Source organism: Neovison vison, chromosome 3, assembly GCF_020171115.1.
Source record: "Neovison vison isolate M4711 chromosome 3, ASM_NN_V1, whole genome shotgun sequence".
NCBI lineage: Eukaryota > Metazoa > Chordata > Mammalia > Carnivora > Mustelidae > Neogale > Neogale vison.
In genome coordinates this window covers 109,706,768-109,722,795 of record NC_058093.1, presented here as the reverse complement: position 1 = coordinate 109,722,795, position 16,028 = coordinate 109,706,768, and the positions used below count along the sequence as shown (strand labels likewise).

Sequence of the window (16,028 nt, the reverse complement as noted above, 5' to 3'; positions counted from 1 at the left end):
CCAACACCAGAACTTCTCAAAGTCCTTTACTTGAGGTTGGAAATGAAATAGCTAAAAATATATCATGGTAATAAGGATTAGGAAATTGATTCTCATTCTAAATATCTTTGCTCATTTAGCTCCAAACTTGAAATGTTTCCGGGGAACTTAAAATATCACTCTGAGCAGTCAAGGCTCATTCTACTTACTAAAACTTCTTTGAATTAATTTTACTGAGAGTCAGTTAAGAATTGAGTGTTATGCTGGGCCCACCGCGCGAGCGCGAGGGATGCCACAAATTCCGTTTGGAGGCATCTTTGAGCTCGCCGAGTAGACACCATGAGCAAAGCTCACCCTCCCGAGTTGAAAAAAATTATGGACAAGAAATTATCATTGAAATTAAATGGTGGCAGACATGTTCAAGGAATATTGCAGGGGTTCGATCCGTTTATGAATCTTGTGATAGATGAAATGTGTGGAGATGGCAACTAGTGGGCAACAGAACAATTTGGAATGGTGGTAATACGAGGAAATAGTATCATCATGTTAGAAACCTTAGAACGAATATAAACAATGGATGTGTTCATCAGAAGAATCAACTGCTTCCACATGTCCCCTCTCCATAATACCTGTATGGCAACCTGCAATATAAAAATCAGATCATGTGCATTTTCATATTGAGATTTTTGGTTAAATAAACTTTTATAATAGCCAAAAAAAAAAAAAGAAAGAAAGAAAGAAAGAAAAGAATTGAATGTTAGTCCTCAAGCTTTCCTACATGTCTATTTTGTCCTTACCATTTTTTCCAGGCTAATGAGGTCTTCACTTTCACTTTGACCTTATCATGCTCATACTGTACTTCACTTTTTGCCAGGTAAGAAATCTCAGTCTGCTGTTACCAGTCATCTTACTACTTTGGAAAAAAATCTCCATTTTGCCTGGTTTTATGTGTATTAAACTGTTTACCAATTTCTCAGATATGGAGAGTTAACTAATATTCTTAAAAGGGAAATTAAGTGATATGATCAGGAAAATATTAAAGACATTGTTTGAAGCTGAAAAATACATCACTGACTAATAATTTTCACCAAATACATTATTGTAAAATATAAGCAGTTCTATAGTTAAATGGTAAATGCCAAGAGTCTAGTGGTTCAAATGCCCTTCAGACTGGAGAGATAAGCAACATGTATAGTAGGAAGAGCCCTAAAGTCTAGGCAAAGGGTTTTCATCTTTTTGTGAAAGCATTGGAGAGTCAGGAAGTCATTTTTTTTTTTAAATACCAGTGAAACATTGGAGTCAAAAAATTCATTGATTCACTAACTCATTCCCGTTTCTATCATCTAGCTGCTCCTCCTCATGGGGGGCCTCTTTTCCATTATGGATAGTATTGAAGGAAGCTACTGCCCGTGTCATGCAATAGAAGCAATGCATGCAGAGCGATCCCTTTTGTCTTGACCAAATGCACCCACCAAACTGGGTTTTGATTGTCAGTATAACAGCATAAAGATTTGGGGGTGTTTAGGATTCACAGCCACTGTATTACTAATGTTTGTGACTGCTGGTTAGTACAATAGCCATGATGAAATATACAGGTTAGAATACTAACAAACTAGCTACTAGAAATGCATCCAGGAAGAAAAAACATCCTGAATGAATTCCCAAAGGATGTGTGGATGGCCACTTGTCAGATGTTGCTGTATCAGCCCAAGGACTCAGCAATGATGATCAGGCACAGAGATAGATTTAGCTAACATAACTTGGGATCTACTCCTTTTGCAGCTAATAGACAGAGGAGATGACTATGTGTGGTAAATATGCAGAAAGTTTTTCATCTTATTTTTGCTACCCTAGTTCAGAGGAGGCTAGAAGTTCAAGTAGTTGATCTAACATGTCTAGAGTACAGTACCTCTGGCTTCTTTAGGAGTCTGTCTGGTATGGTTGAATTTTGCCTGAGTATCCAGTCTGTATGGACTAAAAAACAGAATGTGGCTGCTGAGAAATAGTCTTTGCAGAGCCTGATGGAAGTCATACCAGATTTTTTAGTAGAAATTCTTGGAGTGGACAAACGTTGGCTGAGTTGGAATCTAGTTCTGGAATCTCTACTGTAACCCTCATCAACAGGCATTTGATTTACTGCTTTTGGAATATCATCCTGGAATTCTTAGATACCAGTATCTCTATTGAGGGATGTACTATGACCATGTCTGTCTCATGTATCCCAAATCACTCTGGGAGGATGGATATTTCCCCTTAGCCATAGATGGGAAAAGGTTGAATAGGTGAGTTACTTTGCCACCAGTAGACCAAGCAGGAAGGCTGTGCCTTCTAGATCTGGGCCATAGCTCAGAAGGCTTGGGGTCTAAGTGGCACTTTCACCACTTCTATTCCATTTGTAGCAGGGGACAGGGGAATATATGTGCCAATGTCATGAATATCCATTTCCATACCTTTAAAAAAAAGTATATATATAACACTGTCTGCAAGAACAGAATTACTCTGGCTCACACCTATTATCCTATCCAACTTTTTTTCAGTCTCCTTGTCTTATTCTGTTATTTATCTAAAACTTATACTCAATTATTTGTTGGTTAAGCAAGACAGATTCATGCAACTAAGAACTCTGAGCAATTAAATGGTTTTGAGCGGGGAACTGACAAAATTTTCATGTAAGAAGTTTTGTGCTTAGGGACCAATTTGAATAGACTGAGACTGAGTCAGGTTAAGGGCATCAGCATATAGTTAGTGGTATTTAGGAAGGAGGGAAAGATTAATTTTTGTGTGTTAATATACTGATGGTTCCATAAATAAACTTGGTTGGATTTTGAACTATGAAATGTTCTTAATGGTCAGTTATCAACCATATCTGTTCAGAGAGAGGTGAGAGACATGGTAAAATTGTTGCACATTTAGGCACTTGCTTAAAAATTTTTTGCATGCTTATTGGTTCACTAGCTTAATAAAGAACCCACATATTATTGCTATATGGTTTGTGAAGGCATAGCCTAAAATGTATGGTAAAATTGTAAGGACATCTCTATAATTTTAGGGGCTTAGGTTTAGGTTTCCTTTTAAAATAGAGTTCTGTGTGTGTATGTGTGGGTGTATGATGTGCATGTGTATGTGTGTGTGTGTGTGTGTGTGTGTGTGTGTGAATATTCCCTAATATCATGCTGTGGATATAGAAGAATATGAAGGGAAAATACCTTGTAAGAACCTAAGAATAGTGACATGTAAAGGATTCTGTTCTTAAGAAGCAAGATGAAACCATGAAGTCTAGAAATTTCCCTAGCAAAAATATCATTACATAATGCTCTTCATGGCTATAGTGTAAATATCTTTGTATACTGAAGAAAAAGCATTTTTCATGCTTTCAGCATATATGCTGACTGTATGGGATGTTTCTATAAACCAGAGTCTTAATTAACTTTTTTTTTGGTGACTCAAAAGGAATGATAGGCAATCATGAGACCCTCTTCTATGAACATATTCAGGCTTACTCATTACATTTCATAACAGGCTATAACTTTTCCTCAAGAAAAGCCTATCTAATATTATTATGAATAAAAATTATTTTGTTAATTTTTTATAAAAATCATATATTCATCTATTATTCAAATGAAATAAAATATTTAACAATAAAAGATAGCTGTCCTTTTCCCAGACCTCCATGTTCCCAACCTCTGTGTCTAAATTCAACTTCATTCAGATACCTTTTTACTGCCTCTGCAATAATTCTGATAGTAACTTAGTAGGATTATATGACAAAATCCTATATCTTGACCCTAATTCTCTCATTTTTAACTGGATTATCAAAAATGTCATCATATTAACTGTTAGCAATTAATGGTTTGTAATTCATCTGAAACCTGCTAATATACCAGCATGTTCTGAGTCCAAATTTAAAAAATGGCAACCTGCAAAATTGAGTGACACCCCCCCCATTTTGGAATAACTGACATTATTAGAATAAATCCACTCTATCATATAACCAGATATCTCGAATGAACTCATACACTCTTGATCCCTCATACACTATGCACTGTCTTACTTCCCACCCTTCACTTATGATTTTTCTTCTCCCTTGGGCATACACACCTTTATTTCATTAACCAGTCTGTCCTTTCAAGACCTAAGTGAGGTCCATCTATTCCATGGGAGATCATTTGACTATACAATACACTATTAACTTTCTTTTTTACTACATTTCTTTTTTAGTATTTGTGTTAACGAAGTTACATATTTATCACCAAAGTTACATTTGGGTATCTGATATTTAATATACACTATATTCACAGTGTCTCTCTTATCCTTTACACCTGCCAACAATCTGTGAAGTCATATTAGTGATCTGTTGCATAAATTCAATGTATAGGGAACTGAGGCAAGGAAGGAATTTTAAAGCCTTCTCTGGGCCCCATAGTTCTGTGATTCTAGGGCCGTGAGTTGTATGCAGCTTTGCCTGAACTCAAAATGCACAGAAGATACATTTAATAATCCTTTGCTGAAACTAATTTCCCTCAAACTCTGTCTGTGTTGCCTTTTCCACTACACTAAATTTGCTGAAAAAATCATACTCTGACTTCTGATAAATTGTTTATGTTTCTCAACTTCTCATATGTGTCTTCCAACCACTGCCTTGAGGACAGTGTATCCTACCAAATGATACATACATAGTAGGGAGCTCAAGAAATAGCTGTTGAATAAATATTTATGAACACTATGGGGGTCATTCCATGTTGGCTGATATACAAGATTAAGGCTGTATTGATTCTAGATTAAAGTGACTAAGGAAAATGCAAAATTTAAAAGCATCACAATTGGAAACAAAAAAAAAAAAGTCAAATAAAGCTGTTTATTTTTCTTTATTTTGTTTTGTTTTGTTTTAGTATGGTTTGGTTTGGTTGTTGTGTAGTTTCTGAATTTATCGAGCAAATTACCCAGTGAAGATAGCTAATAATGTCAATGATGGTGTGAATCTAGCACCTAGAATCTTTAAGAACCCATTTTCAGCATTTTATCCTAAGCTTTCGTTTGTTTGTTTGTTTGTTTGTTTCTTTCTTTCTTTCTTGACTTCTACTTTCTGAAGATTGCTTTATTTAACATATCATGGTAGAATCTGAGATATTATATTCCTTTTTTTCTTTAAGATTTTATTTATTTATTTATTTTAGAGAGAGTGTGTGAGTGGTGAGGAGGAACAGAAGGAGAGAGAGAATCCCAAGCCAACTCCATGCTGAGCATGGATCCCAATGCAGTGCTCCATCTCACTATCCCTAGATCATGACCTGAGACAAAGTCAAGAGTCAGACACTTAATCAAACTGACCTGCCCAGGCACCCTAAAATTTGAGATATTATGTTCTTAAAAAGGAAAAAAAAAAAAAAGATGTGTTCTAAAATATCTATAAATATTATTCATTTGGTCTTGAAGAAGATTTTGCATCAGTTTGGGGTCTAAAAATAGAAGAAAGAAAGCTCTTTTACAACATAAATTCACAAGTGCCAAAGTCCCTTTCAACAGAGGAAGCTCTGTGGTTACTGAAGTGTATACAATTATAAACTCAATTGTTAAATCAAAACACATCCCAATCACCCTAGCATGTCACTTTTAATGGGCAATACATTCCCAAGAAGGCAGGTTCTCTGCTAACAATATTGAACCAAATCATCAAAATTCAAAGAAGGGTCTATAAAATGTGAAATTCCATCAGCAAAGTGCACAGTGGGCCACAATGCGTAGATTAATGGGCAGCCTGTCAAGTATTTTAATGGATGCTTCTATCGTTGAAACACATGTGATGATTAGTAAAGTATTTGGCTTGAGCAATAAAAGATATAAAATAAATTAAAATCATGACACCTTCTGAATTAATAAAGCATTTGGTTGGGCTATATTGATGAATCACAAGCACAGATTAAAAAGCCCCCATAACTAGAAACATTTTCCCCCAGGCATGCTGAGACCTCACACTGGTCTTTCCTATGACATCTTCTTAAATGAGGATCTCTGTGAAAAGGAGAATACTAAGTTTCTAAAGAATCTCAGAATATGAATACTCATTGCTTTCAGCTTTGAATGTAAGCCATCATCCCTACCTGGCGTCACTCATATTTCTTTTGAATTCTAAAAATTGGGTTTCTTTTTCCTAAGCTTGTTTCAGAACTATTTTCACCTTAAGAGCAACTTTCAATATTTTCTTGGAAGTATGTCACCAGGAATACCGAAGCCGAGAAATACACATCAGAACAGAAATGATAGACCAAATAAATCCACTTTCACTTTGGTGATTAGCTTATGTTATGTGAGCTGAAGGAAGTGAAATGTTGAAAAGTCGTCCAACAGTTTCATCAGAGTGGTGGAGGCAATGGAATCCAAAAGCATCAGAGAGATTTATCTTGCTCTTGAGTGGCAGACTTAGAAAGGAAGCTGCTCTGATAATTTGGTGATGGTGTTTAGGGCTTAATTCCAACTTTGCCCAGTAGGGACACCCATAATTTGGAAGGGAGTAAGAGAACTTAAAAAAAAAAAAAAAAAAGTTATTTAGTACTTGAGGGAAGGCAGGGGAGTTGTCTTTTGGGGGGTAAGCCCTTCCAGAAGAAAAGGCACATTATTTTTATTGAGGGATTAAATTGTATTCATGGTTTGCTTTCCAGGTCTGCTAGTCATTTCGAAGGCCCATTCAATCCAGCACCAGAAGTTGAAACTCATGTGAGGTATTTTTGAACCAAAAATATAAAAGCAGACTCATGGTCATTGCTCTTTATTATCTCACAGTTTAAAACTTGAAAGTCACTTACACTAAAAGGACAATATGGAAAATGCTATGAAAAGAGTAACAGCTGGATGCTATGGGAGTAATTTAGGTTGGATCTAACTGAATCAGGTGGTGCAGGAGCATCAGGGAGGCATCAGGGAGGCATTACATGAAGGTCATCTAGAACAATGGTAATGAAGATATTTCCAGATGGAGGATATGGAATGGACAAATTTTTTTACATGGAATGGAGGGCATTTAGGTTGGACAAGAAGAGGCACTCAGAGGGATAAATGGGAAAGGGTTACAGCACATGTCTTTTCACTTCTGTCCCTCTTTCTCCTGTGCTTTAGTAAAACTTTTCTAGATTATGGAATTTGGTTAATTATTTCAGTAGCTCAATGGTTTGGGCGAAACAAGCTTTTGAGTAAAAAAATAAGACAATTAATAGCTATTATCCCATGTAGAGAAAAAAATGTGTGTGTAAGTGATTAATGATTGAAACAGAGATAAATGACCACTGCAGAAAATTTTGGAAAATAAAAAAGTAAAATGAGTAAAAACATACTTAAAAGTATGTTTTTTAAATTCCAGTTATCAGTTACCTTTTTCCCAGGATACGCATTTTAATCGGAATCACCTACTTTCTATATTGCTTATATATTGCTTTTAAATTTTATATTGTATAATGAACAACTTCTCTATAACTAAGCACTACTGAAACTTTTTAAAGCTATACAATAGCTTATCCTAGATTTGTATCATAATTCACTTACAATGATTCACTTACAATTATGATGATATCATAATTCACTTATAATTAACCACAATGTAACCAAACTTCTATTTCAGACAGTATTTTTAAGCTCAATAATTTAAATATTTTTTGTGTTTCATTTTACTTAAAAAGTGTAGAAATAATAAAGGTCTATATTTTTATTTTTAAAATGCTAAAAGATAACTAAAAACATTACCTTTCCTAGAAGTAACAATTATTAACAATTGAGTGACTACATGTCCCAGTTTATACCTACTAATTTGGTATAGTTGTTAATGTAATGGAAATATTTTTCTTTTTTTTTTTTTTTAAAGATTTTATTTATTTATTTGACAGAGAGAAATCACAAGTAGATGGAGAGGCAGGCAGAGAGAGAGAGGGAAGCAGGCTCCCTGCCAAACAGAGAGCCCGATGCGGGACTCGATCCCAGGACCCTGAGATCATGACCTGAGCCGAAGGCAGCAGCTTAAGCCACTGAGCCACCCAGGTAATGGAAATATTTTTATTTCATAGAAATGTCCCAGTTCAAATGGCAAATCATGTAAGCACCTTAGTTAAGAGTTCATAGTGTAAATGTATATTTCCTTTACATATTTCCATAGCTTCTACATATGCAAATTTTGAGATAGAGATATTGTATATATATTAACAACTTAAGTTAATAATGATATTTCTTAAATAAGTTTCCATAACAGAATATACAGCTCAAACTCATTTCTTTTAACTTTTGTGGTATTAACAAATATAGATGAGCAAAGTTTTATTAATTCAGATGAATAATTTCCAAATTATGATGTTAAAGTATGATTTTTAAAAGGTAATATAATGACTCTTACACACATATAAAATGAAAACTCATCAGACTTTTTTACCTTATCAATGAATGAGAACACTCATTAAGATGTTAGCACTGGTTCAGAGAATTTAGCACACACACAAACATGCATACACAAATATACCAAAATTAATTTATAGATACATTCAAAGCTGGTCAATATTTACACATCAATGGATACAATTTATATGTATTTAAATGTAAATACACCATTAACATTACTATCAGTTTTCTACAATTCACCATTTTTTTCCAAAGAAAATGACAGGCAGAAATAACTCAGAGGGTATACTAGAGGCCTCCAATGGGGTTTTAGATTGTATTCAGCGTATTTGTCATTAATAAGAATCCTACAAAGGATATTTTTAATATGTAATATCTTCTCATGTGCGAAAGCATGAGATCCTTCCAAAATCCCTTCCTTTCCCTCCCTTTCTCTCCCTTTTCTTCCCCCTGTCTTTTATTTCCTTTCCTTCTCTTCCTCTTCCTTCCCCTTCCCTGACCTCCAGATATTTCTTTATAATCTATTTTTATCTATCTAACATCTATCTTTTACCTGTCTTTCATGTATCTATCTATCTATCTATCTATCAGCAAGATATAATATTTTATCATTTGAACAATTTGTGAGAGTTCAATTCAGTGCAAATACATTCACAGTGTTGTGCTACCATTGCTATTATCTATACCTCAAATTTTTTTATCATCCTCTATAAAAACTCTACCTGATCAACAATAACTCCCTTCCCCTTCACCAACCTCTAATATACTTCCTGTTTCTACATATTGCCTACTCCAGGTAGTTTGTATGTGTGGAATCAAACAGTATGTGTCCTTGTCTGTCTGCCTTATGTCACACAGAATGTTTTCAAGGTTTACTCATATTGTAACATACACCAAAATCTGTTTTCCTTTTACGGCCATTAATGATATTTTCCAATTGTACTATATATCACATTTGGTTTATGCATTCATCTGTTGGCAGACATTTGGATTGTTTTTACATTTTAGATATTGTGACTAATGTTACTATGGACATTGGTATAAAATATGTGTTTGAGTCCATGCTTTCAATTCTTCCTTTTTCAAAAAAATATTTTATTTATTTATTTGACAGAGAGAGAGGGATTACAAGTTGGCAAAGAGGCAGGCAGAGAGAGAGGGAGAAGTAGGTTCCCTGGTGAACAGAGAACCCGATATGGGTCTCCATCCCAGGACCCTGAGATCATGACCAGAGCTGAAGGTAGAGGCTTAATCCACTGAGCCACACAGGTGCCATCTGCTCTCAATTCTTTTCGATATTATATCTAAGACTGACATTGCTGGATCATATGGTAATTCTCTGTGTGACTTTCTGAGAAATTGATGGTTTTTCACAGCACCTGCACCATTTTATATCCCTACTTTCAATGTACCTGCTCCAATTTCTCCACATCTTCCCCCAGTGAGTTTTTTTTTTTTTTAATTTTATTTATTTACTTGGCAGACAGAGATCACAAGTAGGCAGAGAGGCAGGCAGAGAAGTGGCAGGGAAGCAGACTTCCCACTGAGCAGAGAGCCTAATGCCAGGTCCAATCCCAAGACCCTGAGATCATGACCTGAGACAATGGCAGAGGCTTAACCCACTGAGCCACCCAGGCGCCCCTGTATTGTTTATTTTATTAAAAATAATCGTTACAATCATTCCAATGCATGTAAAATGGCATTCCTTTGTAATTTTATTTGCATTTCCTTGATGATTAATAATGTTGAGCACCTTTTCATATGCCTAGTGATCATTTGTATATCTTCTGTAGACAAAGCTCTCGTCATCCTTTGTGCATTTTTTATTGATTTTTTTCTTGTTAAGTTTGAAGAGTTTTTTTTTTTAATATATTCTGGATATCAAACTCTTAATTATATTTATAACTGTAAATATTCCCTCACTCTGATTTTCTTGATAGTGTCCGTTGATAGACAAAAGTTCCTATTTTTTATCTAGTCCAATTTATTTACTTTTTAATTTTATTTTAGAGAAAGAACACATGTACATGCCCAAGCGGGGGAAGCAGAGGAAGAGGAGAGAGAATATGAAGCAGATTTGGCACTGGGTATGGAACCTCACATGGGGTTTGATCCCATGACGAAGAGATCATGACCTGAGCTGAAACCAAGAGCTGGTCACTTAACTGACTGAGCCACCCAGGCTCCCCATAATTTATTTACTTTTTGTTGTTGTTACTAAGATCTTGCTGTCACATCTAAGAAATTGTTGCTGAATCCAATGTCTAATGTTTTTTTCACTACTATCTCCTAAGAATTTTATAATTTTAGCTCTTCTGTATTTCCCATTCCTGCAAAAACGTTTGTTAGAATTTTAATTGTAGATCAATTTAAGGAGTATTGACATCTTTATTTATTATTTATTATTTATTACTTTCACCAGTCTCTCATATATATATAGATAGATAGATCTATCTATCTATCTATATATATATATCTGGAAATCACATGTATAATTTGGGAAATCACATTTACTACTCTGTTGTTTCTAGATTTTTTATTATCCTCATGATGTCCTTCATTAATCCATTCTTTATAGTAATAATGTTGTTATTTTATAATTATATTTAAAATATTTTGCTATTTATTCCATCTAAATTTTAAAAATATAATTAATACAGGCATATCTCATTTAATTGTGCTTCACTTTATTGTGTTTTGCTGATACTGCAGCTTTTGTTCTTTGAAGGGATTTGACAATGCTGCACTGAGCGAGTCTATTGGCATCACCTTTTCCAGCAGCATTTACAAACTTTGTTTCTTTGTCACATTTTGCTAATTTTTGCAATATTTAAAACTTTTTCATTATTGCTATATTTGCTATGGTGATCAGTTATCACTGATTTGATTTGCTGAAAGCTCAGATGATGGTTACCCTTTTTTAGCAATAAAGTATTTTATAATTAAGGTATGTACTTTTTTTTTCCCTTGGAGACATGACGCTATTGTATACTTTAGTGTAAACATTATACTATATTTAATATAACATTATATGCACTGAGAAACCAAATGAATCACTTCACTGTCTTTATTGTGATATTTGCTTTATTACAGTGGCCTTGAACTGAACCAGCAATATCTTGGATGTATGCCTGTATATGAATCCGACTTATTTTTTCTCTAAATCCATACTAATTGCTCTAGGAATAACGCAATTCTCATGAATGAGCTTTGAGTCAGGTCAGAAAAATCACAAAGGTCTAAGAATAAGGTTTTTCAAGAGAGTTAGAAAACATTTTGATTTTTGGAGGAGCTCTGAAACCTATTAACTTATCAACAGTGGTCCTGATTATCAAGACTACCACGAATCTGGGAGAGAGTCAGGACATTGACAGTACTGCATTTCTTTCTGTAATCTCTGGGCAGGAAGGAAGATATATATAGCTACATCTATACCTATATCATCTATATCTAGATCTCTCATCTTTCATCTATACATCATCTTCTTTTTTGCTTTCTCCAGTATCTAGTGGGCATCCTTATCCTTTCTCTCATCGCCCCATCTATCTTGAAAATTAGCAAAGATGAGTTAATACCGTCTCATATTGCATTTCTCTGACCCTCTCCTCTTTTGCTTGCCCTTCACTTTGAACACATGTGGATAATCATGTATTACCATCCTATCTTAAGATAGACTGATTAACAAATTCAATTCCATTGCAGTATTAATTCCCTTTGCCATGTATCATAATATAAATATGTTGCAGAAATTAGAATACAGAAGCGCCTGGGTAGCTCAGTGGGTTAAAGCCTCTGCCTTTGGCTCAGGTCATGATCTCAGGGTCCTAGGATCGAGTCCCACATCGCGCTCTCTGCTCAGCAGGGAGCCTGCTTCCTCCTCTCTCTGCCTTCCTCTCTGCTTACTTGTGATCTGTCTCTGTCGAAGAAATAAAACCTTAAAAAAAAAAGAAATTAGAATACAGATAGCTTTGGAAATTATTATTTTTCCATAGTCACACTCTGCCCCTCTGAAACAAACTTTTGTATCCAAGTTGGATCTTTTCACAATGTCTTCGTATTTAAAGTTACTTAATTACCCTATCTTTGCACCAAATCTCCTTTAACTCAGAATTCTTTCTATGTTCTTAGATGTCTCTCTTTAATCTTTGTCCTGTAAGAGTTTTATGTTGAAAATTCAAGCTCCTCTATTTTTGGATTAACAATCTTATTCTTAATTCTTTAATTTATTCCTTCTGTTTTTTTTTAATTTACTCAAAAATGCATGAATATTTTATATTTTGGAATGCATTAAGTTCAACTACACTGTTTTATTCTATTTATGTTTTCTTTGACATGTGATCACTTCACATGAAATAATAGATTCTAAATTGTTTTAGCACAGAAATTAAGTTCCTTAATCTACTATATTCTGAAATAATTATTGCTGATAAGACTTTATGAGACCATTGTGATATTATTTATAACAAATCCAGCTTCCTTTAGATTTGCTCTTAAAGTTTCTATTTGGACTGAGTTTGAAAACAGATAACCAGATTGATTAGACACAAATGATAAACTGACAAAAAACTATGCTTATTATGTTTAAGGAGATAAAGCCAAACTCACTAACTGCATTTTTTTTTAAGTTTTTGCTGATCCAGAATGATCACAGACTGCAAGAATTCAAACAACATTTATTATCACACACTTTCCTAGGTCTGAAGTCAAAGTTGGTGTTTTTGCTCAGGGTCTCATGAGGCCATAATCAAAGTATTGGCAGTTTGCATTCTCTTCTGTAACGTAAGATATTCTTCCAAACTAATCTATGTCATTGGAAAACTTTATTTCATTGCTGTTTTTATATGAAGGTTTTGTTTCTTTTGTTGACTGCTAGCCAGAGCAAAATAGAAAAAGAATAGCTTAGTAATATCTGAAGATTTAATATCTGAAAAATTTCCTTAACAGATAAAAAACAAATTTCTCCCAAATCCATCAGCCCAGTAAATGCTAAACAGAAAAATAAAAAGAGGGGCACCTGGGTGTCTCAGTGGTTTAAAGCCTCTGCTTTCGGCTCAGGTCATGATCCCAGGACCCTAGGATCAAGTCCTGCATCGGGCTCTTTATTTATCAGGGAGACTGCTTCCTCCTCTATCTCTCTCTCTCTGCCTGCCTCTCTGCCTGCTTAGGATCTCTGTCAAATAAATAAATAAAATCTTTAAAAATATATATAAATAAATCCATACCTAAAATATTGGTGTGAAACTAGAGAAAACATACCAAAGAGAAAATCTTCAAAGCAGTTAGAAACAGAGTATCTTTAAGGGAACAACACTTTAACCAGAAGATTACTTCTCAAACACTAATATTTGACTAAGATAAAAATAAAATGGTAACAACAAAAATTCTTACCAGTTTAGTGTCCTGTATATTATCCAGCAAAAATATTTCATGATAATACAATTTAAACATCAAAGGATAACAAAATGAGAATTTACTACAAACAGAACCATACTAAAGACAACATAAAGGGCTTAATTTTGGAAGACACAAGCCCAGGTCAAAGGTCATAACTGCAGTGTGAAATAAATACTAAATATGTCGGTAAATTTAAATGAGCATAACAGAAAGAACATCACCAATAATTATAATAATGATGATAATAATAACAATATTGCTTTCTGAAATTTAATGTCTGTGATTAATAAAGTTATAATTACATAATTCTGGAAGTAATTAAAACAAATTAAAGGTTTTTAGGGTCTTACATACCTGCGAAGAGGAGAAATGTACTAGATTTGGGGCACCTGGGTGGCTCAGTTGGTTAAGAGTCAGCCTTAGGCTCAGGTCATGATCCCAGGGGCCTGAGATAAAACTCTGCATTGGGCTCCCTGCTCAGTGGAGTGCCTGTTTTTCTCTCTCTCCCTCTCCAGCTCCCTCTGCTTGTGTGCTCTCTCTCAAGTAAATAAAAAAATAAAATCTTAAAAAAAAAGTTCTAGAGAATGTTGAATGTTGATAAGGCATTATCAAGGTTTTATGCTTTAATTTTTAGAATAATCAATTAGAAAATAAACTAAGGGCCTACTTTCTAAGCTTATAGAAAGAACATTGTTTAATGGAAATAACATATTCAAAAAATGATAAAATGACAAAAATACCATAGAAAAGGCTGCTGTGTTTCTAGACATGTGTCTAGCACACAATTATATATTTAAATTTCAAGTATATTAGTATTTAATATATTGACTAAATACTATATTTATATATACTATAGTATTGACTAAATACTATAATTAAATGGAAATTGTTGAGGTTGAATCTAAATAAAATAATTGCATGTTGCTAAAAAGGACATCTGGAAATAAATTTACCAGAAGATAGAAATATAAAAATTTTAAAAAGGATACTAGATAAAAAATATACCTGATGAACCTATATCCATCGTAGAGCAAAGAGATTCTGAAGCACAAGCTTTATAATAGATGTAGCAAATGACCATATAAAAATCAAGTGTTTGTTTATCCAGAGATGCTACAGTTCTAAATATGCACATTCTTAATAGCATAACCCCACAATAGATAAAATTTGAAAAATGCTGTAAATTGCTCTAAGTTGGGCTTCTTTGGAGAGAGGTCATGAAAAATAGTAAAAGTAGTGTATTAGGGAGATGGATTGCAGAGGTGAGGGAGTGAGACTCAAATGCGAATAAAGCCAACAAAAGTTTGTGTCCGTTCCTACCTTGGGCTTCTGAGGCATTAGATTTCTGGTGAACTCCAGAAGACAGTTGAGCTCACAACAATTATCTGAGATGTAAGGAAGCTGTGAGATTTATTTATTTTTTAACAGCTTAAAGCTTTTCTACTGGCTTTAAATATCCTTGTCCTTAATTCTTGCTGCTCAAGCAGGCCAAGGTTAAAGTCCAGTCAGAGACTTGCAGGTTTTTCCTGTGACTACCACTGTCATCAGCTGGGCTATGTAGTGGTGGAGGGATCCCAGGCAGAACACTTCACACATATTCAGTCATATTTGAAAAGGTGAGTCCCTCTCTGTAACTAAGCAGAAAAATCATCATCATCATCATCATCAGTAAGGAATCAAGAGCAAAATGAGATAAAATATAAATTCTCACCAATATCAAAAAGATCATGTGAAAATATTATGAACACAATATGCAAATAAATCTGAGTATTTAGATGGCATGGGTGTAGAATGAGAGAAAAAACATGAGTAGTTTTAGTCCTACTAAGAAATTGTTTAAATTTTTTCCTCACATTTCCATTTATGGAAGTTATTACCACTGCATTTTTTTAACAAGTATTTAAGGAAGAAATCATATTTCCAACCCATAAGGCCAGCAAAATCTTAATACCGAAATCTGAACAAGGACATTTTAACAAAATCAAATTATGGACCACATGTATTCAGATTAAAATAAAGCCTTAAAGAAAACATTAACAAAATGAATGCAGCAATAACTACATAAGAATAATATAATGTAATTAAGATAAGTTGAAAACTAAGATGGTCTATCATTCAGATTCAATTTATATAATTTACTATATTAACACAATAGACTATTAAAAAACCCTTAATATATGTAGAAAATATTGATAACATTTAATATATAGATCCCAATCAAACTTGGGATAGAAGAGGACTTTCCTAATCTAAAAGGATATGTAACTTTTATCTTTAATAAA

General features: G+C 34.0%; 2 pseudogenes; both read left to right on the top strand.

Moving 5' to 3' along the window:
- The first annotated feature begins 318 nt into the window (after positions 1-318).
- Positions 319-592, top strand: LOC122901878 (annotated as a pseudogene).
- A 231-nt stretch (positions 593-823) lies between these two features.
- LOC122903539 lies at positions 824-2,236 on the top strand (annotated as a pseudogene).
- The last annotated feature ends 13,792 nt before the right edge of the window (positions 2,237-16,028 follow it).